Here is a 24,711-nt window from a genome sequence, read left to right on the forward strand (position 1 = left end):
TCTTGCTGATCCTTGATTTCCATGAGAATGGAATACTGATCCTTGTTGAACTCTATGGGCTCAACTGAAGTTGCCGGTTCAGATCTCCTGCTGCTCTTGGACGAGGTTGTCATCGAAGTCATCACCCAAGTTTCAGATTTCTTGGGGAGACTCTTTTTTGGCTGCCTAGCCTCTTCAATTTTCTTCGCCTCCGGCTGTTTTGCTTCTGCACAAACTTCTGTGGCATGGATGAAAGCTTCGGCCTCTTTCAGAGCCTCTGTTAAGGTTGTGATCTTCTTCTTCACTAAATCAAACTTAAAGATGCCAGGTCTTAGACCTTGGATGAAGGCGTCAAACGCCACTCCAGCATTCAGATCCTGGATCTGCAATGCTTCCAAATTGAACCGCTTCACATAACTTCTTAGGGCTTCTTTAGGCCCTTAAACTAGCTTTCCTAAATGCATGCTTATCTTCTGTTCTTGACGGTTTGCCACAAAATGGCTGGTAAACAAGATACTAAGCTCAGTGAAATTGTTCACCGAGTTAGGAGGTAAATTGTTGAACCACTTCTGCGCCACTCCCTTCAATGTGGCTAGGAAGTTCTTACACCATGTAGCGTCATCAACTCCATGGACGTACATCTGGTGTGTTTGTAGGCTGACAATGATCGTCTGGATCTGTTGTACCATCAAAAGGCTCGATCATCGGGAGCTTAACCTTTGGGAAAGGAGGAGACTCCATGATTCTGACCGAAAAGGGAATAGGCCAATTAATCAGAAGTGCCCTAGCCTGACCCTCAGTGGGTATGTGCTCCTGGCGGTACTCTTTCAATACTGGGTTTGAAGAGGTATTGGCGACGACCTGACGCCTGTATACCCTAGGATGTACCACTGTTTTTTCTTGCCTTGGCTGAATAGCCGAAGGTCCATGACTTCTTCCTGCTGTCTTAGATGGAACTCTCAAAGACGGGTCCTTCATGTAAGGAGTAGAAACTGAGGCTGAACGCTGAAACGCGGCAGCCCTCTTGGCCTCCAGATACTCCCTAGCATCTGTTTCCATCTTGTGACCAGTGGGAGGAATATTATCACCTGGACGGACCACTAACTTCTAGTCCATCTTCCTTCTCAGCTCACTAGTAGCTGGCTGCATTCCCTTAGAAGCTGGCCTGGTCAACTCTGGCAGTGGTGGCCGGCTGGTCCCAGGATGACCATCTTGAGACTTTCCTTTGAGCGGCTCAGCGGCCTCTCTCCCTGGGCTAATCTGAAAAAACAGCATGTTATTCTTAATTTGTTCTTCCATAACAGCGGCCATTCTGGTCTGGAAGTCATTTAAGACAGTTTCCAGATGACCAGTTGTCACTTGACGATCAAGATTTTCCTGGATGATAGGGGTCCCGCTTCTTCCCTCGAGATGAACGGCAGCATGGTGCTTGTCTCGTCCTCGGGGTGGCCACTCGTCATCCATTGTATCCTCTACTTGAATACTGAAACTTCTATTCCTTGCAACGTTTGATGAGTTACAATCAGTCATTGTTGCGTTTCCCCACAAACGGCACCAAATGTTACGTAGTGTAAAACTAGTAATCTAATACAACAACTCCCAACAACATGTTCTTAATTTGGAGACTCGTGCAACAATGATTGGACTCGAATCCCGATACTGAGCTCCGACTAGCAACCTGCAAAAAAGGGACCCACCCTGGAGTTTTGGGTGGTATTTCCCCCTCCGATGCTTAAGTCAGATATCAGGGATATGAAGGAACTTTAGAGAGAGAAAGTAGAGAGAGAGAATTTATGGCAGAATAACAGTATTACGCTTTGAAAACCGTACCTATCCCCTGATTTCAAGGACTATTTATACTGTTTGAAATGACTGTTGTACCTTGATGTCACCCTAATTTGGGAGCATCTGCTAAGCAATAAAATGGTGACACGTGGCAGGAGCTGATTGGTCAGTACACCTCACCTTTATGCAGGGATATAAGTTGCTCTAGCTGGGTCTAAGTACAAATTTGGGCCATAGGAGTGGTTCTAGTACATATTTTTCCTCAGAAAAGTGTACTTTAGCCCACATAATCTTCTGACCCATGTACTTTACCTTCACAAGCACGCTCCACATGTAAGGCTAGGATGAAGCCACATGTCATCTTGGTAGCCCTTGATCTTCAGGCTACAACAACATGACTTAATTGTCATATGTATTTCATTAAATTCCAACTTCAATTTACCTCCAATTTGCACACAAAGATATCCATGACGATCCTTATCTATGTAGCTTCCTTCCAACTGTTCCTAATACTCAAGTTTGTCCAACATACTCCAATTATATTCTGAATACCTAAAATTCAGCAAAGAATACCGAAAATGCACAAAAAGGAGTCATATTTCACAAGTCAAGTAATTATATACAATCATGAACTATGATGCACTAAAATGCAACCTAAATGCACCTAGATACTATATGGAAATGTGATACATCGTGGCTTAGGCGACTCTAAGAATTCCATGAGTATGGTAGGGAAGCGTTATCATATTGTTTTTTTGGATGATTTTTCTCGATTTACCAAGGTTTATTTGTTGAGTTCAAAAGATGAGGTAGAAGAATATTTTCTTATATATAATCTTGAAGTTGAGAACTAACTAGACCTGAAATTTACAAGGGTGAGATCATATAGGGGTGGAGAATGTGATGAATTTTCCCTTATTAAATTTTGTGAAGAGTCTCGGATCTGGAATAAGCCCTGCGCTTGACTCTTAAGGTTACAACTACTAGTGAACATGACGGAATAGTTGAGCGGCATAATAGAACTCTTAAGGATATGATGTGTGATGCTTATTAACTAGTGTGAGTATGCCTACTAGCATGTGGGGTGAAGCCATTCTTTCTGCTTACTATGTGCTTAACTGTGTTTCCCATAAGAATAAGTTAGATAAAACCCCTTATGAATTATGGAAAGCTTTGAAGCTGATCCGGGTTACCTAGTGTGGATGTGTTGGGTAAAATAGGATATCCTCCGGACATTTAGAGGATTAAGATTGGACCTAACATTAAGGATGGTATCTTTATTCGTTAGCTTCTAACAATGTTGCATATAGACTCATTCTTAACAATGGATCTGATTTTGGTCCTTTTAGAAAGTCAAGGGATGTTGAGTTATTTGAAAATGCTTTTCCTATGAAAGTAAGTAATAAATCTAGTTTACATGCTACATCTTCTTCATGCATCATGACATTCTAGTGAGACTGTAGAATCCAGAAGGAGTAAGAGAGCTAAAATCGAATCTACTTTTGGACCTGACTTCAGCACTCCTTTCCTTGTCGAAAAAAAGCTTTTAGATGAGCATGAACTGAATGTCTTTGTTTTAGAAGAGAACACAAGAACTTACGGAGAGGTTTTATATGTTTATTTAATTTGTGGATATGTTGATCTTTGGAACCAATATACATATAGTGAATGCAACTAAGGACTTCCTAAATTCTAGTTTTGGAATAAAGTATTTGGGAGAAGCATATATTATTCTTGGTGTAAAGATTACTAAAACTACATATGGGAAGTCTTTAAAAACCTATCTCATTACGTTGAGACACTTGTAAAGAAGTTTAATCAATATGATTATACTCTAGTGAAAACCTCATTTGATTGTAGTATTCATTTCAAAGGCATTATCAATAATTGGGGTTTGCATTATCTAAGATCACCTTGTGTTCTTAAAGGATTTTGTGATGCCATTTGGGTGCTTGAGAATGATGAGTTTGCTTGATGATATTCCATTGTGAGGGAAGCCAGCTTCATTTGTTTCGATGCATTATGACTTACAAGCAGCAACTGGGTAGGGGATAATGGGTAGGGGATAATCAAGTCTACAATGAAAAGAGAAGACATATTCGCTTAAGGCATGCTAATGTGGAAAATCTAATTGGAAATAATGTAATGTCACTCAAGTATCTAAAGTCAGAGAGTAATATTGTTGATCCTCTTACCAAAGGCCTTCGTAGAAAAATGATGTTAGAGTCAGCATAGAAAATGGGTTTAAGCCTATTGTGCATTAAATTATTATAGATCCTTCTTATGAAGTTATAAGTTCAAAGGGTCAAACGAATTGAAAAAGAGCTTAAGTTTTGTTTATTACTACCATTCCTATTAATGAAAGTGATGTAGTATATGTAAGGGTGAGCCAAAGGATCTGAATAAAGTTCATAGCCTTTATAAGGTAGTCTGTACCAACATGATGAACTTATCTATACAAATGTAGGGGTTACACATAATCCCCAAAGACAATCCCTAAGGCTTAAGACCTCTGAAGCATCATGAAAATCCATGAAAAGTTTAGGTTACTAAAATTACAAATTGCGAGAACACTACTGATTTGAAAAATATTTGAGTGCGTAAATGTAAATTACTAACATCGTACAAGGTTTAAAGAGCAATATACCTAATACGACAATAAGAGAAACTTGTAGGAACCCAGTATTAATTCAAGTTCATGAGACATTGATGCCTAAAAGATAATCTTGCCCAAAATTATTCTTTCAGTCTTTTTCTTTCATTATTCTTTCGAATCATGTCGGGGAATGTTGGATGTAGTGCGGAGTGTTAGTGTTTTTCACTTCAAGTTTATGCTTTGAAAGAACGAAAAGCTCATTATCTCACATTAGTAGTTTAGTAGTGTCCTTCCTTCCTTATAATATATGGGTTTTCTCTTGATATCTTTGTTGGAAGGAGCTACTCACCGCACACACGTGCGCACCCCGGCCGGGTCGAGTCGAACGAGTGGCGCGGTGTGTGTTGTACAACTATTTATATCTATCCATATTTTTTGGTGGAAATCACCCTTCATATCTTCTCTGATTTCATAACTGTTGCTTAATATCCTCACTAACTTGGTGCTATTACATATTCTTGTCTTCTTCATTGTTTCATTACACATTGATATCTGCATAATTGATTGCCTTCCTATTTTTCTTCTAGAGCCTCCTCTATATAAGAAGCTTGATCATTCTTCTTCGATACATAGAAACTTCTCCTCTCTACAAAAGGCTAAAACATAGTCTCTTATACTCTGTTTCTCTGAGTATTGTTCATACTACTCTCAAATTTAATCTCTGTACTACACCAGTGTAACAATATATATGTGGTCATGAATTCCTGGAGGTTGTTGCCAAGAGTCTCTGTGTACGTGATGGGGACAACTCAACTTTTGGATAGTGTGTGTTCACACTACGACTTTTTGATAAGTTCATTCGATATTCTACTTTTAGTTCCTACAATCATAAACACTCGAACTATTTATCTTTCCTTCTATTTTTGTAGTTTATTGTCATCCTCTTGCATTTGTTTGTGTTGTGAGAAAAGATATATAGAGAGAATGTTACTGAAAGAAATTTATCAGAAGAGTATTGCATATCAGTTCAGTGTATTCACTTCTTACAAATGGTAGTATTTATAGGCACAAACCTTACTGTGTATTTGCATAAATCAACAATAACGGCAAGAAAAACTTATCATGCATTGAATGCATGGCAGTGGACTTCACTGTGTTCTACAGTGGAATTGGTCATTCCACTGTTTTCACAACACTCCCCCTTGAATGTCCACTGATAACTCATAACAGATGTTGTCCTATTTAGAATGCTGTTAGGAAAATCCCTGTGGGAAAAATCCATAACTAGGGAAAGGAGTATAACTATAATATATCCTTATATGCTTAAAATTAACTGCCTCATTAAAAACCTTGTCAGGAAAAACCCGGTGGGATAAAAACCTATCGAAGGGAAAAAGAGTGCACGCATATATACTCCCCTGAATCTAGCATATATCATGAAGATGACGCATTCCAATTTTTGACTAATTCTTCAAATTTCTTCGCCGGAAGGGATTTGGTGAATAAATCTGCAAGATTCTCACATGATTGGATTTGTCGATGTTGATCGTCCCTTCCTTTTGGAGGTCATGAGTGAAGAAGAGCTTTGGTGATAAATGTTTAGATTTGTCTTCTTTGATGTACCCTTCGCTTACTTGGGTGATGCATGCAGTATTGTCTTCGTAGATGATAGTTGGATTTGTTGTTATTGTTTCCATCCCACATTCTTCTTGGATATTCTTGATCATTGACCTTAGCCATACACATTCCCTTCCAGCTTCATAAAGAGCAATTAATTCTGCATGATTTGATGATGTGGCCGTCAAAGTCTGCTTCGTGATTTCCAAGATATTGCAGTACCTCCATAAGTGAACGATATCCGGATTGAGACTTAGCCTTTTGTGGGTCTGATAGGTAGCCAGCATCTGCATATCCAATGAGTGACGCATTGGTCTGACTGATAGAAAATCGAGATCTTGTGTTCCTCGAAGATAACGTAATAAGTGTCTGACTCCATTCCTTGTCTCTTGTTGGTGCATTGCTGTATCTAGCTAACAATTTACTGAAAAAGCTATGTCAGGTCGAGTATTGTTAGCCAAGTACATTAAGCACCAATTGCACTTAGATATGGTACTTCAGGACCAAGAATTCTCGTTTTCTTCTCGTGGTCTGAATGGATCATCTTTCTCATTCAGGGAACGCACTACCATTGGAGAACTTATTGGGTGGGCTTTGTCCATGAAAAAACGTTTAGGATTTTTTCTGTATAGTTTGATTGATGGACAAAAATCCCATTTCTTAGATGTTCCATTTGCAGGCCAAGGCAAAATTTTGTCTTCCCGAGATCTTTCATCTCAAATTCTTTCATCAAGTATTTTGCAGTCGCTTCAAGTTCTCTAGGAGTTCCGATAATGTTCAAATCATCGACATATACAGCAATGATCGCGAATCCTGATTTAGATCGCTTAATGAAAACACAGGGACTGATTTGATTATTTTTGAATCCTTCTTTCAATAGGTATTCACTAAGACGATTATACCACATTCTTCCAGATTGTTTTAACCCATAGAGTGATTTTTCAATTTTATTGAAAACATCTCTTTGGGCATGCAATTTTCTGGTAGTTTTAGTCCTTCAGGAACTTTCATATAAATATCTGTGTCAAGTGAGCCATACAAATATGCGGTCACTACATCCATCAATCTCATTTGCAATCCTTTCGAAACTGATAAACTTACCAGAAATCTTAGTGTAGTTGCATCGACTACTGGAGAATATGTCTCATCATAATCAATCCCTGGCATTTGCGAGAAGCCTTGGGCTACTAATCTTGCCTTATATCTAGTAACCTCATTTTTCTCATTTCGTTTTCTCACGAATACCCATTTGTACCCAACTGGTTTTACACCTTTTGGTATTTGGGTTATTTGACCGAATACTTCACGTTTTTCAAGTGATCTCAATTCTGCTTGAATTGCCTCTTTCCATTTTGGCCAATCTTTTCTACGGCGACATTCATCAACTGTATTTGGCTCTACATCATTTTCATCGTATGTCATTTCAACCGCTATCGAGTAAGCAAAAATTTCATTCAAGACAACATCTTTTCGATTCCATTGTCTCTTTGTAGAAACATAATTAATTGAAGTTTCATTGTTGTCTATGCTTTCATGTTCCTTTTCTTCTGGAACACGTTTTTCTTCATTTTTGTTTTCATCATGCTCTGTTGGGAGATTTATATTAATTTCGTTCGTTGTCTCCCCTTGCCTTTTCATTTTTCTCGGTTTTAAATCTTTAGAACCGGGTGGTCTGCCACGTTTTCGACGTGCTATTGACTCATTTTCAATTGCCTTATTGTCATTAGGAATTTCAATCCGTTCCGGAGCATTCGCAGCAGGTACATGTGACTTTGTCACTTTCTTAGAATCTGTGAATGCATCTGGCAATTGGTTTGCAATACTTTGCAGATGAACAATTTTCTTGACTTCTTGTTCACATGAATTTGTTCTCGGGTCCAGAAACGACATTTGCGATGCGTTCCATGTAATTTCCGATTTTATATTTTGTGGGTCCACTTTCTCTCCCCTAAGGATGGGGATACCGACTCATTAAAATGACAGTCGGCAAATCGAGCCGTAAATAGATCACCAGTTGTTGGCTCTAAATATTTGATAATTGATGGAGATTCAAATCCAACATATATTCCCATCCTTCTTTGTGGACCCATTTTAGTACGTTGGGGGGAGCAATAGGTACATGTACAGCGCACCCAAAAATTCTCAAATGTGAGATATTCGGTTCTCGACCAGATACTAATTGTAATGGTGAGAATTTGTGATAGGCTGTCGGCCTTAATCTTATCAATGTTGCCGCATGTAATATAGCATGACCCCAAGTAGTAGATGGCAATTTTGACCTCATTATTAATGGTCTTGCAATTAATTGTAGTCTTTTGATTAATGATTCAGCAAGACCATTTTGTGTATGTACATGAGGTACAGGGTGCTCAACAATAATCCCAATAGACATGCAATAGTCATTAAATGTTTGGGATGTAAATTCCCCAGCATTGTCTAATCTTATTTTCTTTATTGTATGATCTGGGAATTGAGTTCTTAATCGAATTATTTGAGCCAAAAGTTTTGCAAATGCAACATTTCTGCTTGACAGAAGGCTCACATGTGACCATCGAGTAGAGGCATCAATTAATACCATGAAATAACGAAATGGTCCACTGCAGGATGAATAGGCCCACAAATATCTCCTTGAATTCTTTCTAAAAACATTGGAGATTCAGTGGCAATCTTATTTATAGATGGTCTGATTATCAATTTGCCAAGTGAGCATGCAGAGCATGTTAATTCATTTGACCGAGGAATTTTGACATTCTTTATAGAGTGTCCATTTGAGTTTTCAATGATTCTATGCATCATTCCTGTGCCGGGATGGCCTAATCGGTCATGCCATAGAGTAAATGATTTTCTATTATCTAACTTCTGGTTAGATATCATATTAATTTCAATCGGACGTATATCTATGCGATATAGTCCCGAGGAAATTGCTGGCAATTTTTCATAGATGTATTTCTTGCCGTTTTTCTCTGCCGTTAGGCATATGAATTCCTCTTTGTTCACCGTCATTGTTTCCAAATGGTAACCATTCTGACGTACATCTTTGAAACTTATGAGGTTCCTTCGAGATTTACTCGAATATAATGCGTCATTAATTATCAATTTTGTCCCATTTGGAAATATAATGCAAGCTTTTCCAGAGCCTTCAATTAGCTTGGCTGTCCCAGAAATTGTACTAACATTTGCTTGGAATATTGTAAGTTTTGAAAAATACTCTTTATTTTTCAATATGGTGTGTGTTGTCCCACTGTCCAGGAGACATTGTTCTTTGTTCCAACTTCTGATGAATTCATATCTTCATAAATAATAAATACGATGATTAGTATAAGAAAAATGATTTTTATTAATAATAAGGAACAAATACATGAAAGTGGATATTGAAGCAGTTAAATAAACTAAGCACATTAATGATTGTGACTAAACAAACTTATTTTCAACTTCAGCATCATCCATAAAAAAATCTGAAACATCAAGGCTGGGCATGGATGTAGTGGCTTCATTAACAAAGTTTGCTTCAGCATTTTTTCCTTTGTTTTTTATTGAAGCTTGATATAGATCTACCAAATGTTTGGCAGTACGACATGTGCGGCCCCAGTGCCCAGTCATGCCACATCTATGGCAAGTATCATTTCCTTTATAGGACGTCTGCCTCTGATTTCCAGATGATTGTCCCCAATTTTTTCAGAATGTTTAAAATTATTATTTCTTGGGGAAAATCGGCCTCTTCCACGTCCACGCCCTCGGCCACGGTAATTACCACGTCCTCTCCCACGACCGTTGTAATTACCGCGTCCACCACTATGTATAGCATTTGCTTCTGGTGGATTAGAGCTTTCTATTGCATTTATCTCATGAGTGGCTGAAGACCCCGTAGGTCTAAGATTATGATTTTTCAGCAAAAGATCATTATTTTGTTCAGCCACAAGTAGTACTGAGATTAGCTCAGAGTACTTTTTGAAAGCTCTGAACCTGTATTGTTCTGCCAATATGATATTAGAGGCGTGGAAAGTGGAGAGCGTTTTGTTTATCATTTGCTCTTCTGTGATGGGATGATCACAATATCTTAACAATGATACAATTCTAAACAATGTTGAATTGTAATCACTGACTGTTTTAAAATCCTGGAACCTCAGATTGGTCCAGTCATAATGTGCCTTTGGGAGAAGCACATTTTTGTGATGCCCATATCTTTCATTTAGGCTATCCCATAGTTCTTTTGGATCATCCACAAGTAGATATTCACTTTTTAAACTTTCATGTAAATGATGTCTTAGGAGGACTAAGGCTTTTGCCTTTTCTTGTACAGTCGCAATTTTAACTGATGCGCTGTTGTAGTTGCATCCCCTTGTTGGGTTGTCACATCTTTAATTGTATGTTCCAGTCCTTGGGCCTTTAAATTCATTTGGGCGTCCACCGTCCATTCTAAAAACTTTTGCCCAGATAGATCTAGTATGTTAAATTGTCTTTTCACTAGATCTCCCATTCTTTTGACTACAAATAGGTAAATATTTGAAATTAGTAATGATGATAAATCACATATATATATTATCTCCCCCTGATTTATATCATTATTATTATAGATAAATAATACAAACAAAAAAAAACTAAAAATAGCGTACAACAATAATGAAGCTAAGCAAAAAAAAAAAAAAAATACCAAAAATAGAAACAAAATACAACAAGTGAATAAACAAAAAAAACTTCCTAAAATGCACTTAAAGACAAAAAAAATTGATATTCATGTGCATTTTTCGCCATTCTTCCGGGGGAAATTTTTTTTTGTCTCCTATTTATGTATTAGGAGATATATCATTAATGCCATGAGGAGGAAAAAGAAACCGGCTATAAGAAATAAGTAGAGTTTTATTTTCCTAAAATCCTCTTCAAAAGAGGAAGATGAGGGTGGAGGACGGTTGTCGTCGGCGTTAAACATGGTGGCCGGAAGGTTGAGGAAGAAGAAAAAAATTTGTGGGTTTAGAGAAAAAAAATCGGAAGAAGATAAGGGATATGTGGTGAAAATGGGGATGGTAATCCGCTTTTATAGAGGGTTATCCCTAACTGTGCAGTTCATATACAGTTAAAAAATATACAACGCAATAAAATTCTAATATTGACAAATATATATTAGAGCATGCTAGTAAATTGGTAATATAATATATGTAACTATAAATGCAAAAAAAGTAGAAGATTAGAGACAATAATATATAATAATGTTCTGAATGCTTGTTCCGTGCATACATACGACATTATTGCACATATAAGAGATAATAATGCTATCACTTCACTAGGCCGTCCATATAGGTGGGAAAAAAAAAATTAACCTGTTCATATAGGCGGTTTAAGAGCAGATAAAATAAAATAACGTAAATAAAATGTCCTTGCCCTCCATGAAGGTGGCGTTAAAATTATTTGTTTTCTGCGTTAGTAGCATGATGACGTTTACTACTAGTTTCTTCCTGTTCATCTCTATCTCTTTTATTACTGGTTGGAGGTTGATTTTCAACTAGTTGTATAGGAGGGTTATTATTGGTGTTGGGAACAGGGGTTTGTAGGTTTTCTCTAGTACGAGTATTTGTACCGTCGTTACGGTTACTGGGTCGGGGCTGTATTACAGTTCCCCTCGCTGGGTTGGTAGTGAATGGCACATTGTTTCGCTCTATCCAAATATAAACACCCGAGACAGAGACATTGTGTAAAACAATGTTAATCACATTACTTAGTTGATCCATGTTCGGATAGTAAAGGGTTGGGCTTGGAGAAAAATTTAAACTTAAAAATAAAATGGATGTAAAGATTTTAAAGATACCTTTAAAAAAAATTCCGGTAGAACACTCGTGCTGATAACGTGTTGTGAGAAAAGATATATAGAGAGAATGTTACTGAAAGAAATTTATCATAAGAGTATTGTATATCAGTTCAGTGTATTCACTTCTTACAAATGGTAGTATTTATAGGCACAAATCTTACTGTTTGTTTGCATAAATCAACAATAACGGCAAGAAAAACTTACCATGCATTGAATGCATGGCAGTGGACTTCACTGTGTTCTACAGTGGAATTGGTCATTCCACTGTTTTCACAACAATTTGTTTATTTTTATCATATATTCCTTCTGTTTTTTTTTTATTGTTTTCACTTAGAATCTTGACACTATTCATACTTAGAGAGAATCTTCTCAATTTTTTTCAATTTGTAAGAATAAATATAGTCATGTGGGATCTTGTTTGATTCGTCTCAATTAGTACATTATTAATATTCAATCGTTATAATTTTTACTAATATATAATGAAAGATATTTAAGTTCAAAAATGTGCGTTGGGAGATGTGCACAGAAAAGTGAGAAAGATAATAATAAAAAAAAAACAGAGGAAGTACTTCTTTAGTATCATTTTAATTTGTGAGATTTTTGCAATAGGTTCGTCATTTAAAAAGAAACTAGTCAGTGTCCCGGGCGATGCTCCGGGTTGTTTCTTTTCTTGAATTTTTGTCTTGTAAGGAAAAAATTGACCACAATAGTCTATTATCATTACCATTAATGTGTTAGGTATCTAAGTACTTGTATAGTCTAATGAGATATAATTTCAAGACCTTATTATATTTTATTTTGAAATCTTAATCAATGATGTTATGTTGGATCAATGGTTAAGCTATCACTTTTCTTTTCAAAGGTCACGTGTTCGATACTTTCTACCCACACAACATTATTTTTTTACTTGAGAGGTCGTTTGACATGAAAATAGAGCATATGCATTAGAATCTTATAGGAGAGTGCCACATGGCACATAGACGTTCTTATGAACACCTTTTAATATATTAGTATAGATGAAGGAAGTAGATCATTGTAGATAATATTAACTTCATTTTACTTATTTTTAGATGTAACCTGGTTATTTAGAGTTTTGGTAAATATCAATATTATTTTTTGTTATGGATTTTCTTATCATCATCAGAATAGTCTATTCTTCACAAATGTACTGTCACCGAGTTTCATGAAGTGGTTATTAGTTCAGTTCCAAAACTTATATAATTTCATACCACTCTTAAAAACTATGACTATATATATCGATCCAACTTACTTGAAATAATAGAGATAATACAAGTCTCATATAAAGGCATGCAAGAATTTAATAGTTACTCCCTTTTTTTTCTACTTGCCACAATTTTTCTAGGATCTGTTTGATTCAATTTATTTTGACTTATTTCAAAAGTGAAAAAAACCTTATATGTCGCTTGGTAAAAGATGCGGTTTTTGTAAAACTACATCCAAAAATCAACATTAAAAATGGGAGAAAAAGTTGGGAGTACAATCTACTACGGTCCTCTTATGGACCGCATCAAATTAAATAATCCGATTTGATTTTTTAAAAATCTGATGCGGTTTGGTGGACCGCATCAAATTATACTCAGTTTTTTTCGCCCAATTTGGCCCTGCACATTTGTGGCCTAACACAATTATGGGCCAGAACTGATTATAAGCTTCTTAATAACCCACACTCCCCTCCTTACTCCTAAGTCCTAACCCTAACATGCACTGTCCTCTCCTCCCTCATAACCCAGCTGTGAAATCCCTCCTCCCTCCTCTCCTCTCCCCTCTCTTTCTCCTCTCTACTCTCCTCTTTCCTCTCTACTATCATGGATCCCACAAACAAAAACCCACAAACAAACAAACGAAGAAATGCAGAAAATGAAAATAAAAATGAAAATGAAAATGAGAACGAAGAAACGACGAGCGAAATCGGGGAATGAATTAAGAAACGGAGAACGAAATGAAGAAATGATGAGATGAAGAATTGAAGAAATTGGTTTTTTTTATACGAAATGTTTTTTTTCAGTTTTATCGTTTTTTTACCAGATTTTTTCGTTTTATTTGGGATTTAGTTTGTGGATTTGGTTTTGGATGTAGGTTTTTATTTTGGTTTTTTGGGCTGCCATTTTCATTTCGAATTTTTGGGCTTCCATTTTCTTAGAAATTTTCGCTCTTAATTTTCGCTCTATTTTCGCCTTTTATTTTCGCTTTTTCACTCTTATTTTTGCTTTTTTGTTCTTAATTTTTGCTCTTAATTTTCGTTTTTTTGTTCTTAATTTTCCCTTTTTAGCTCTTGATTTCGCTTTTTAGCTCTTAATTTTCGCTTTTTAGTTCTTAATTTTTGTTTTATTTTGTTATTTTTGTATATTTGTATAATTTTCTGTATTTATCTTGAAATGTTGTTTCTATGTATTTTTAGTTTATATATATTTTTTTTTGTATATATGTAGCTAATTTTCTATGTGTTTGGTATAAATTTGGATTGTTTTTATGTATTATGTATAATTTTGGATGGTTTTTAATTTTTTTTTTATAATTTTGGATTGTTTCTATATACATTTTGGATTTGTTTTATATTTTGTTATATGCTGTCAATATACTTGGATTTGTTTCCATTTGTCTCCGAAGTATATTGTTATACATTTTGGATTTGTCTTACATTCCACTTTCCAAGTGGAATATATTATAAGCGTACTCCACAACAAGAATAATTTTGGATTCCATAAACTCGCCATAATATAAGCATACTGCAGACCTGCAACCTGCAACCTGCAGGTCTGCACTTTTTTTTGACATGAATATAAAGTTTACTGATGCGGTTCTGATGGAAAACCGCATCAGTTAATGTAATTAACTGATGCGGTTTTCCTTCAGAACTGCATCAGTAAATCATTTACTGACATGATTTTGGATCAGATCAGTAAAAAAATGGGATATGCTGCGAGCCCATCTGATGCAGACCAAAATCATATCCGTAAGGCCAATTTTGACCGCATCATATGGGCTTTTCCACTAGTGTTTGAACCTATATTATCTTATCTTATCTTTTTTTTTTTATCTGGTCTTATCTTATCTTATCATATCAGAACTTATATTATCTTATTTTATCTATCATCTTGAAAATCATTATAGCTTGATACTTCTATAAAGAAATTTAAGTAATTCATATTATCAATAACACAATTGTAAGATTTAATAAGCTTGCTTACATCATTTTATGGACCTGTTTATGAATTTGCTTTTCTTTAGGGACTGAGCCAAGCATCTAAGGTACTCCCTCTGTTTTCGAAAGATCTTCCTACTTTGACCAATTTTCTATCACAAAAAGATTCCATATAGGAACAGCAAAAGAAAATGGATAGAGTATTACTAATTGATATCATGATGTGAATATGCGATTCTAATACATACATTCTTAATTTTTTTTTTATCAAAACAATATCATTTCAATTTTGATAAGTTTATATTTACAAAACAAAACACTTTTGAGTAGTACTCCTTCTGTTTTTTTATCATTCTCACTTTCATGTGCACGTCTTTCAATGTCATCTTCAGACTTAAATATCTTTTGTTATATATTAATAATGTACTAATTGAGACGAATCAAACAAGACCCCACATGACTATATTTTTTCTTATAAATTGAAAAAAAATGAGAAGATTTTATATTCTTTTTAAGTATGAATAGTATCAAGATTTCAGGTGATAATGAAAAAAGAAAAAACAGAGGGGATAGCTAGAAAGCAACTTCATCTCAGTATAAAAAGTAGAGGTATTTTAATTTCAAGTAAACCACTAAGATAATAAATAGTAACATCAATTTGCATTTACATATCATAATTTTTATAAGTTATATTAAAGGGAAAAAAACATAATGGGCCTATGCTAGGAATTGTAATCAATATTACATTTTTACGTGTATGAGGCAATGATATTATTATAGTTAAATTTAGAAAATCACATGATATAAAATGACCAAGTTTCCAAGTTCAAGAAGCATAACATTACAACATATTATCATTCATATTTTACTCACTTAGGTTTATATTTTAATTTATTGTATTGCCTAACATAGTTAGTCCGTTATATTAAACTTATTTTATTTATTTAAACTTATTTTATTTGAGCTTATCCTATCTGAACTTGTCTTATTTTTTAAAATAGATTAGAATAAATTGAACAGAACAAAGCGTAAGTATGTTGTATATTATTTGCAATATTGACATACGTATTTGATAACATATTCTCTCTTTGTCTCTCCTATCACATGGGGTCATTTTTAAATCTTTTTCGATTTCTTTGCTCGATCTCCTCAATTATTGTCATGGTTGAATGGTGTACAATTTTTTTTTTTAGATATAATGAAGTAAAATATCTTGCCGTAAGAATATTATGGAATATTATGATTTTTAACTTTAAGAATATCACAATTTAATTTTGAATAATGAAGAAAAAGTATATGTTTATCATAGAAAAAATTGAACATGTAAAAATATAATTATTCGTAGAGATTTAATTTATCATTTCATGTTTTTCCCAACAATTAAATATAATTTGGAAAAAATTTTATATACCCAGTGGGTCAACAACCCACTACTAATATAAATAAATAAATAGTGGAGTCCAACTCATCAGTTCTAATAGTTTTTTAATGTTCTATTTCTAGTGGGTTAGCTACCCACCTGGTAGATGTAGCATTGCCCATATAATTTGTCCATCACACGGAATCTAAAGTAGTAAAAGTAGATTACTCATGGTTATTTTCCTAAAAAAAAAGAAAATTACACCAGGTTTTTAACTTAGGGTTTTTGGGCCTTGACTACAATAGGGGTTCTGACAACATGTTTAGCATCAGACCAAACCAAACTTCCAAATATGTAATCACTGGGAAGATGATTAATATCAGCTGTAAAAATAAGTTTGAACTTGATTTTTTCATCAATTTTAGAGAACACCAAAGTCTTAGGATCCACAACAATTGAAACCCCAATCGGTGCTTCGATGCGTGGAATGTATGTCCCTGGCTGTCCAACATTTGTCAACTCTCGAGTAACAATTGCTTTGCCGGTAAAGTTAGGAATAGATATGGAGGGATAATTAAAATCCAAGATATTGAAGGAGCTTGGACATTTATAAGAATGTTGTTTACTAAACTTTTCCAAGATTGTATTGTTATGAGGGAATGTGCAAAGGAAATTAAGGTAATCATATTGATTGAGGTTATAAATCAATCCGGGATCCATTGCAAGGTTGGGTCTCACATGGCCAGACCCATATGCAAAAGGTGTGGCAGCACTCGCGTTATCACAGTCACGTATTGGCATCCCAGTGTTGTTGTCTAGGGGACTTGCTGCAATAATATTAAGAATCGTAATAAATAGACGATGAATAGTGAGGTTCCATACCCATATACATCATGCATTTACTGTATTTTATCAAGTATATATTTATTGTATGAGTTTTACTAGACGTATCATTGTTAGATGTCAGAATGACATATAATTGGTATTTGAAGGTACCAAATTAAGTATGATTGGTACCAAAGTTCAAAGTTGATACCAAAGTTTACTTACATTTTGTTACCAAGTATAAATGGTACCAAAACTCAAAGTTGATACCGAAGTTTAGTTACACTTTTGTACAAAGTAAGTATAACTGGTATTGATGCCAAAGTTTACTTACACTTTTGTACCAATAAGAGTTACTTTGGTATTGGTACCAACTTTAATGAAATTTGGTACTAGCGTCATGGATTCACTACAACAATATCCGTGCTTTCTCGACACTTTATCATTGAATTTTCGACGCATAAATACGTCGGGAATTTCATTGCCGACGCTTAATAAAGTGTCGGAAAAACAAGTGTCGAGACGATTTCTCGACACTTTAATCTGTTGAGATTATCTACACTTTATTTTGTCGTCATTTTACTATCTTGACATTTTAAACTATTGCGATATTCTTGGAGGGAGATTGTAAAATTCTCCCGCTTTTTTTGGCTGGACACATAAAAGTGTTGAAAAAAATGGCAGCCAAATTTTTTAGTAATAATTGTACGCTTTAAGATGTTGAGACTTTATATTTATAAGTGAGCTAATATTTATGTACTACTTGTTGTTAAGTAATATATATTTAAGTATTGTGAAAAAATATTAGTAGAAAAAATACGGAACAATATTATATTTATTGAAAAAATATTTAGTAGAACAAATATGGAACAAATACGGAATAATATGAACTAACAATATTTTTTAAACATTCTAATCAAACCTAAACACCTTTGTCAACTAATATTTTTTTTAAACATTCTAATCAAAACATATTTCTAGCTTTACTCGATCATTCCTCTAACTCCCTGCCATCCCTAGAGTTGACTGTTTGATCATCTTCAAAGTCATCATCTTCCTCCTCAGAGCTATCACTTGTATCATCATGTAAGACCTATATACAAAAAAAATAATAGCATCAACACTATCATCAATTTTATTTGCCAAATAAGAATAACCCAAAAGAGAAGTATGTGCAAAAGTTGGCCATCACAATTCATCACTTCAAGACACATAAATAGTCTTAATAATTCTGTACAAGCAAGCAGTAGTAGCTTTAGCTTAGAATTGTTTTATTTTATATAATGATCACCTACAAACAATATAACAATAACTAGCAGCTAGAATAATATAAGTAATAATTGATACTTATAATATAAAAGTATGAAGTATATATAACATAACGATCTTAACTTATATCTTTAATAAGCAACAATCTGAAAAGAAACATTATAGGAAAACCAAAACAGAAACGAACCTGAGCATTCATTTCACGTAAAGCTTACTCGGTTGCATTTAGCAGCTCGTTTGATGCATTACCAGTACGCACAACATTTAGTACATCACTCATTTGTGATGTCAACATTTTCAACATGTGAGCATTACTATTTTTCCGAGGCCTCTTAATGTCTTTACCATTATTAGCATAATTAAGGCGCCTTTTGCGTAGCTGAGCATGTACTCCAAACACATCACTTCGGTTCACTCCAAAACCATAGCCCAAGGGTCGTTGATTAGGCTTTTCTTGGTCATACATTAACTCGTCAAATACTTGATTTTCAATATCAGAACGAGGCACTGACGTGGAAGAACTAGCAATAATGGACTCAATTTTAGATTTTGTCGTGGTCTACAAAAGAATTGTATAAAGTAGTCAAATACAAAGAAACCATAATTAAAACATTATAGAAATAAAAACACACCATTAAGTCTTCAGCTTGAGTATTTTGAATATAACCTCCATTCTTTGTCAAGTGAGTAATGTCAAAGAACTCAAATCCACCAGGCTCTCTTTTGTTTTCCCTCTCCTGCAATTAGTATGAGTAAAAGGTTCAAATTTTGAAATTGTTATTGGTAAAATTATAGAAGATGAGTAAAATCTAAATGCTTATAGTAAAATCTAAAATCTGTAGTCTAATATGTCGAGACAACACTCTAACTATGAGGTAAGTTTGACATTTTAAAAAGCATCTAGATTAAAGTGTCGAGACTACACTCCTCTTCTAGTAGTGATTAGTCATTTATCTTTTGCATGAAATGTCAATAATGCCCCTGTGAAATGCCATTTTCGCAACTCATGATGAGACACCAATATCGTAATATATGTACATACCAGTTGTCATAATTGCGGATTTGATAGCTGCAGTTGTCCAATCAGGATGAATTTTTTTAATAAGAGTTGCAATACCTGCTACATGAGGAGCTGCCATGGATATTCTGCTTGTTATATAGTATGGAGTTTTATATTTATTAGGAGGATAGGCTGCGAGAATATCTACCCAAGGAGCTGTAATATTAGGCTGTACGGTAGATAAATAGGAAAATTAGTACCAAAAACTTGAGGTATATATATATATATATATATATATATATATATATAATATATATATTATATATATATTGTTGCGTTTTAGTGAAATCCTCTTATGGTAAGAACCACTAAAAATAAGCAAAAAAATAAGCAAAAGCATAAGATGAGTAGATACATAAAATGAGCAAAAATGTTGTCAAATGAGCATAAAAATATTAAATAAACAAAAATAAAACAAACTAAGCAAATCATGAAATGACCGAAAATGTTGCTAAACGAGTAAAGTATTCGTAAAATAAGGAAAAATGAGAGATTCTCACTGTTCTCATCATAAGAGTGGTTCTCATATGAACTATATATATATATATATATATATATATATATATATATATATAATATATAATATATATAATATATAATATATATATATATATATATATATATTTGGCAAAGATATGACATGTGTATATGGGTGTGGAGATAGTAATTATGAAATCGACAGAAAATATTTGAAGAAAACTAAGGGGGAAAACAGAGAGGAGCGACCACATAGCGCTCGCTCCTCAACACATTAGTTTCAAAAATTTGAGGTAGATTTAGACGCGAGCGAGGAGCATTTCTTGATAAACACTGAGACAATCTGACTATAAATTGAGAAAGAAATTCTTCTAGAGAGAGTTCTAATTATGGACAATGTAGATATGTAATTGTCTCCTTGTATCATCATCTCATATTCAAAGAGTCGAGTTTGCGATTTTCTCCCTTTTTGAAAGGTTTCCACGTTAATCTTTTTTATATTATTATTTCTTGATTTCTTTATTCTTGTTTGTTGATTTCAACAAATTATACTTAGATTGCTCGATTTATTAGCATCTACAATGTTTATTCCTAACAAGTGGTACTAGAGTTATCTTGAATAGTTGTGCAGCTCATATTGATCGAATTGGTATACTAGAAAATGGATGGGTGAGGATCAATAACATTGATGGTAAGGATTTCAAAATTTAGAAGATGAAGATTGAGGATTATCTATACCTTAAAGATGTGTACCAACTTGAAGAAGCATGCAATAATGAAAGACGTTGGACGACTTTGGATCGTAAAGCATTAGGTGTACGTGGTTCAATTGATATTGGAAAAAGCTTGTTGCTTTAATATCGACGTGAAAACAATAGTGAGGTTGATGAAGACTTTTTTTTAGATACGTACAAGAAACCTTATCATTTAGATAAGTTATATTTGATGCATCATTTTTTGACCTTGAGATGATTGATGATGAATTCTTCTATTCAATTCAACAAATTCATTAGCCAACCGACTTCAACAAAAAAATACTTATAATGATGAGGTAAAAGCTTTTGTTTCGTTGTCCTTTTTACCAAGAGAGTGGGAAACAGTTACTGCTGCTATTTGTAATTCTGCATGAAAGGAAGCATTAAGTTAGATGATGTTAGGGATTTGGTATTGGATGAGAGCACTAGGCATAAGGATTCCAGGGAGTCATCTGCTGGAGCATGCAACATCAAGGGCAGCGGGAGGAGACACAGTTGGAGATCTAAGCAAGGAAAGTCAAGGGGTAAGAGCAGTGGAAGAGTTGGTAGGCAAAATATGAGAAAGTGAATTGCAAAAAAACTGATAAGAGGAAGAAAAAGAAGGATGAGGATTAAGATAATGATGAAGAAAGTGATGCTTGGACGAACTCTGTCACGGAACATCTTTTTGATGCTTTGGTTGTATGCAATGCATTGAACTTAACAAGTTCACATATCTTGGATTTCGATTCTTCATTTTGTTTTTGCCATGCAAGGAGATTTTTAGAATGTGAGATATGAGAAGCTCGAAAAGGTGTATCTTGCGTATAGTAGACCATTGGAGGTTAAAGGGCAAGGGAGATGTGAGTGTGAAGCTTGCAAGTATGGATATGTTTCAATTTAAGGATGTTAAGTTCATCCTTGATCTAAAGAAAAACTTGATATCTATTAGTCAACTTGACAACCTGCTACAAGGTAGAGTTTGAGACTGCTTCCTTAAAAGTTGTTATGGTTGCTCTTGTAATAGCTCGAGGAGTAAGTAGCAGAGTGATGTTCATCAAAGGGAACATGACAAAGGTAGCAAAGGAAGGGAGATGGGAAACTTCACCAAGGGTGGTGCATCTCGGTCAGAATTTTGTATATAGTAACCTTATGAAGAATAACTGTAGGGTTATAGTTATGTCTCTTTTTTCTAGAGTGGATCGTGGAATAACAAAGGTGAAGATGGCACACATGAGACTGGTGCTTGAGAAATGGATCCTAAAGAAGGATTGTCAGGATGGTAGTGTCGCCGGAATGCTTATAGAACTATGAAGAGTCCTTTTAGTTGTGTTGTAATGATCGAGACTCGAGGTCGAGTGAGGTCTCGGTCTGGGTTTTTTTATGAGCAAGAAGTAGATTTTTGTTGGTGATATATGAAACGTGATGATGACAAATCAGGATCGATGGCTATATTTATTCGAGAAGTAATCGTCATTTATACTGGTTTCCAAGTGGGATTTTATTGGTCATATGGATGTGGACATAAATCATGAATTATAGTGACGATTGTTGAATTATAACTAAAGAGAGAGGAGTAACCTAGAGGAGCGCTAGTACCTCAGTGCATCTAGGGATGGCAGTGGGGCGGGTCAAGTAGGAGACCCACCCCATCCCCGCCCAATTGGGGCGGGGATGGGTCTAGGTTTGGCGGGGATGCGGCAGGGATGGAGATTAAAATTATTGTACCCGCAATGGGTGGAGGAGCGGGTGTGGATTTTATGTTATATCCTCCCCGCCCCACTCCCGCCCTGCATATTTATCATTAAAATTCTATTTATATACATATATTACTAATGTATTTGAAGACACTTTTGAAATGTAATAAAACATTTGCCTTTGTTAATGTATTTTAACTTTTCTTTTACTATATTATATTGTGATTTTGTGAAGTAGACAACTATAATGGGCTTATGGCAGATTTTTTTTGGTGGATTTTTTGCGGGGATGAACTAGGTATGACGCGGGTGCGGGGGTGGGGCAGGGGTGGGTCTAGAATTTCCCCCCGCAATGGGTGGTGGGGCGGGGATGGGGATGGAGTCTTCCCCTGCAATGGATGGTGGGGCGGGGATGGGGATGAGAATTTAATGCGGTTGTGGGTGTGGGGGTACCATCCTCTGCACCCGCCCCACCCAATTGTCATCCCTAAGTGCATTGGTTTTATCATATTTGAGGCAGAAATTTTGAGCGAGCGAAGAACGCTCACTCTTGATGAAGAAGGAGCGGGAGCTCCTTAATGAAATTCAATATTTTGCGATTTTACGTATTTGACTTGGACTATAATCGTAACCTATAAAAATTGTTATTAGGTTGTCAAAGTCGAAGAATTTATTAATTAAGATAGAAATACATTTCGAGGGACTTCTAAGAGAGATTAGAGAGTCTAGAAAGATCGAATAGTCTCTATGTATCATCATCTCATATTCAAAGTCGTAGTGAAGTGTTTGTGGTTTTCTCCCTGTTTGAAGGGTTTTCATGGTAATGTTGAGTGTTATAATTGTTCTATTTCTTGTTTATTAATTTCTGCAAATTATTCTTCGATTATTTGATTTGTTAGCGCCTACAATGTTTATTATTCCTAACAATATATTCTTTGTGTTAGGGTTTTTCTTCTATTCCATATATAAATTTTTCACTATATATTTAATAAAAAGTTCTTGAATGAAATGAGTGTATAATAAATTATTGTGAGACAAGGATAATTTTTTCCCCTAAATAGATAATTATTACTTGTATAGAAGTGACCAATTTTTATGGTTAATAGTTACTCTTTTTTCAAAAGTAAGTCATTTTAACTTGAAAAGTCACCTCTTTTAACTTAAAAGTAACTCATTTTAACTAAAAGCAATGCTTTGAGAATAAATTTTAAATAATAGTAACTGGCCTGTAATTATGTAATAATAGACAATTTAAATATTTATATATGTTTGTGGAATGTTTGGCCACGATAATTTCAACTTCAATAGTTCCACTTTTCATAATCTCAATAACAAGTTCTTCTAAAATTGTTTCAGCTATTGGAGACGTCTCAAAAATTATTCTGGTGCGACTTGTTATTGATTAAACAAGTAATTTCTCACACTCTCTCTCTTCCCATTTCACAGTGCCTGGCCTAAAACGATTCCTTTTCCCAAAGTTACCATTGTTCCCTGTTCATCACCTATATTTTCTATAACCAGACAATATTTTCTATAACCAGTCAATATTTTCTATAACTAGTCAACTCGAGGAATGCAAAAGCATGTCGAAAATTAAATTAATTGTTAAATACATCTAATAAATCATGAATTTTTAAATTTTTAATTAGTTTATTCCACTAAATTAGAAATTTTTAATTTTTTTTCAGAAAGTTAGTTGAGAAAGAAGTAAGTAACTATGTTGTAAATTTTCAATGATTTCTTTTTTGCTTTGTCTTTATTATCTTTTTATTTTTTTTAATTAATTAAGTAGTTACATTTCTCTTTTATTTTTTTTTATATTCCACCTCTATTATGATATATAATAGAGATTCCCTGCTTATCAACTAGATTCTCCAAAATTCCTTGCTCGGCTGCTCATGAACTTCAACGGCTTAAAGTATAACCCCTTCTCTTTACTCTTCAACCAAACTCAACGACAACACTTTTAACTCGGCAACGACAACATCGACCTTCAATAATATATCAACTAAAATCGATCACTATCAACCTCGCTCAAACCTAGAAAAAAATGAGCAATCTCTAACATAAAAATGCAAGTCTCAATTTGTAACTGCACCAAAAATGAACTCTAGCGAAAAAAACTCTATCTATCCACCGGGTAGACTACCGATCACTAATAAAAACTTATTGAGAGTTGTGGTTATTGAATTTAATTCAACATAATTAATATTTTTTTAATGTTCTATTGGTAGTAGATTGTCTACACTCTACCTGGTGGTTAGGTGTAGTAATTGATACTCCTTCCGTTTCACAATATAAGGCATTGACTCTTTACGAAAATTTGCTTTGATCATAAATATCTCTCAT

The 24,711-nt window shown here is 34.6% G+C and overlaps 1 pseudogene; it reads right to left on the minus strand.

Moving 5' to 3' along the window:
• Positions 1-16,576: 16,576 nt before the first annotated feature.
• Positions 16,577-24,711, minus strand: part of LOC130591409 (subtilisin-like protease SBT5.4) — a 45,741-nt pseudogene continuing 37,606 nt past the window's right edge.

This window comes from Beta vulgaris, chromosome 5, assembly GCF_026745355.1.
Source record: "Beta vulgaris subsp. vulgaris cultivar EL10 chromosome 5, EL10.2, whole genome shotgun sequence".
Taxonomy (NCBI): Eukaryota; Viridiplantae; Streptophyta; class Magnoliopsida; order Caryophyllales; family Amaranthaceae; genus Beta; species Beta vulgaris.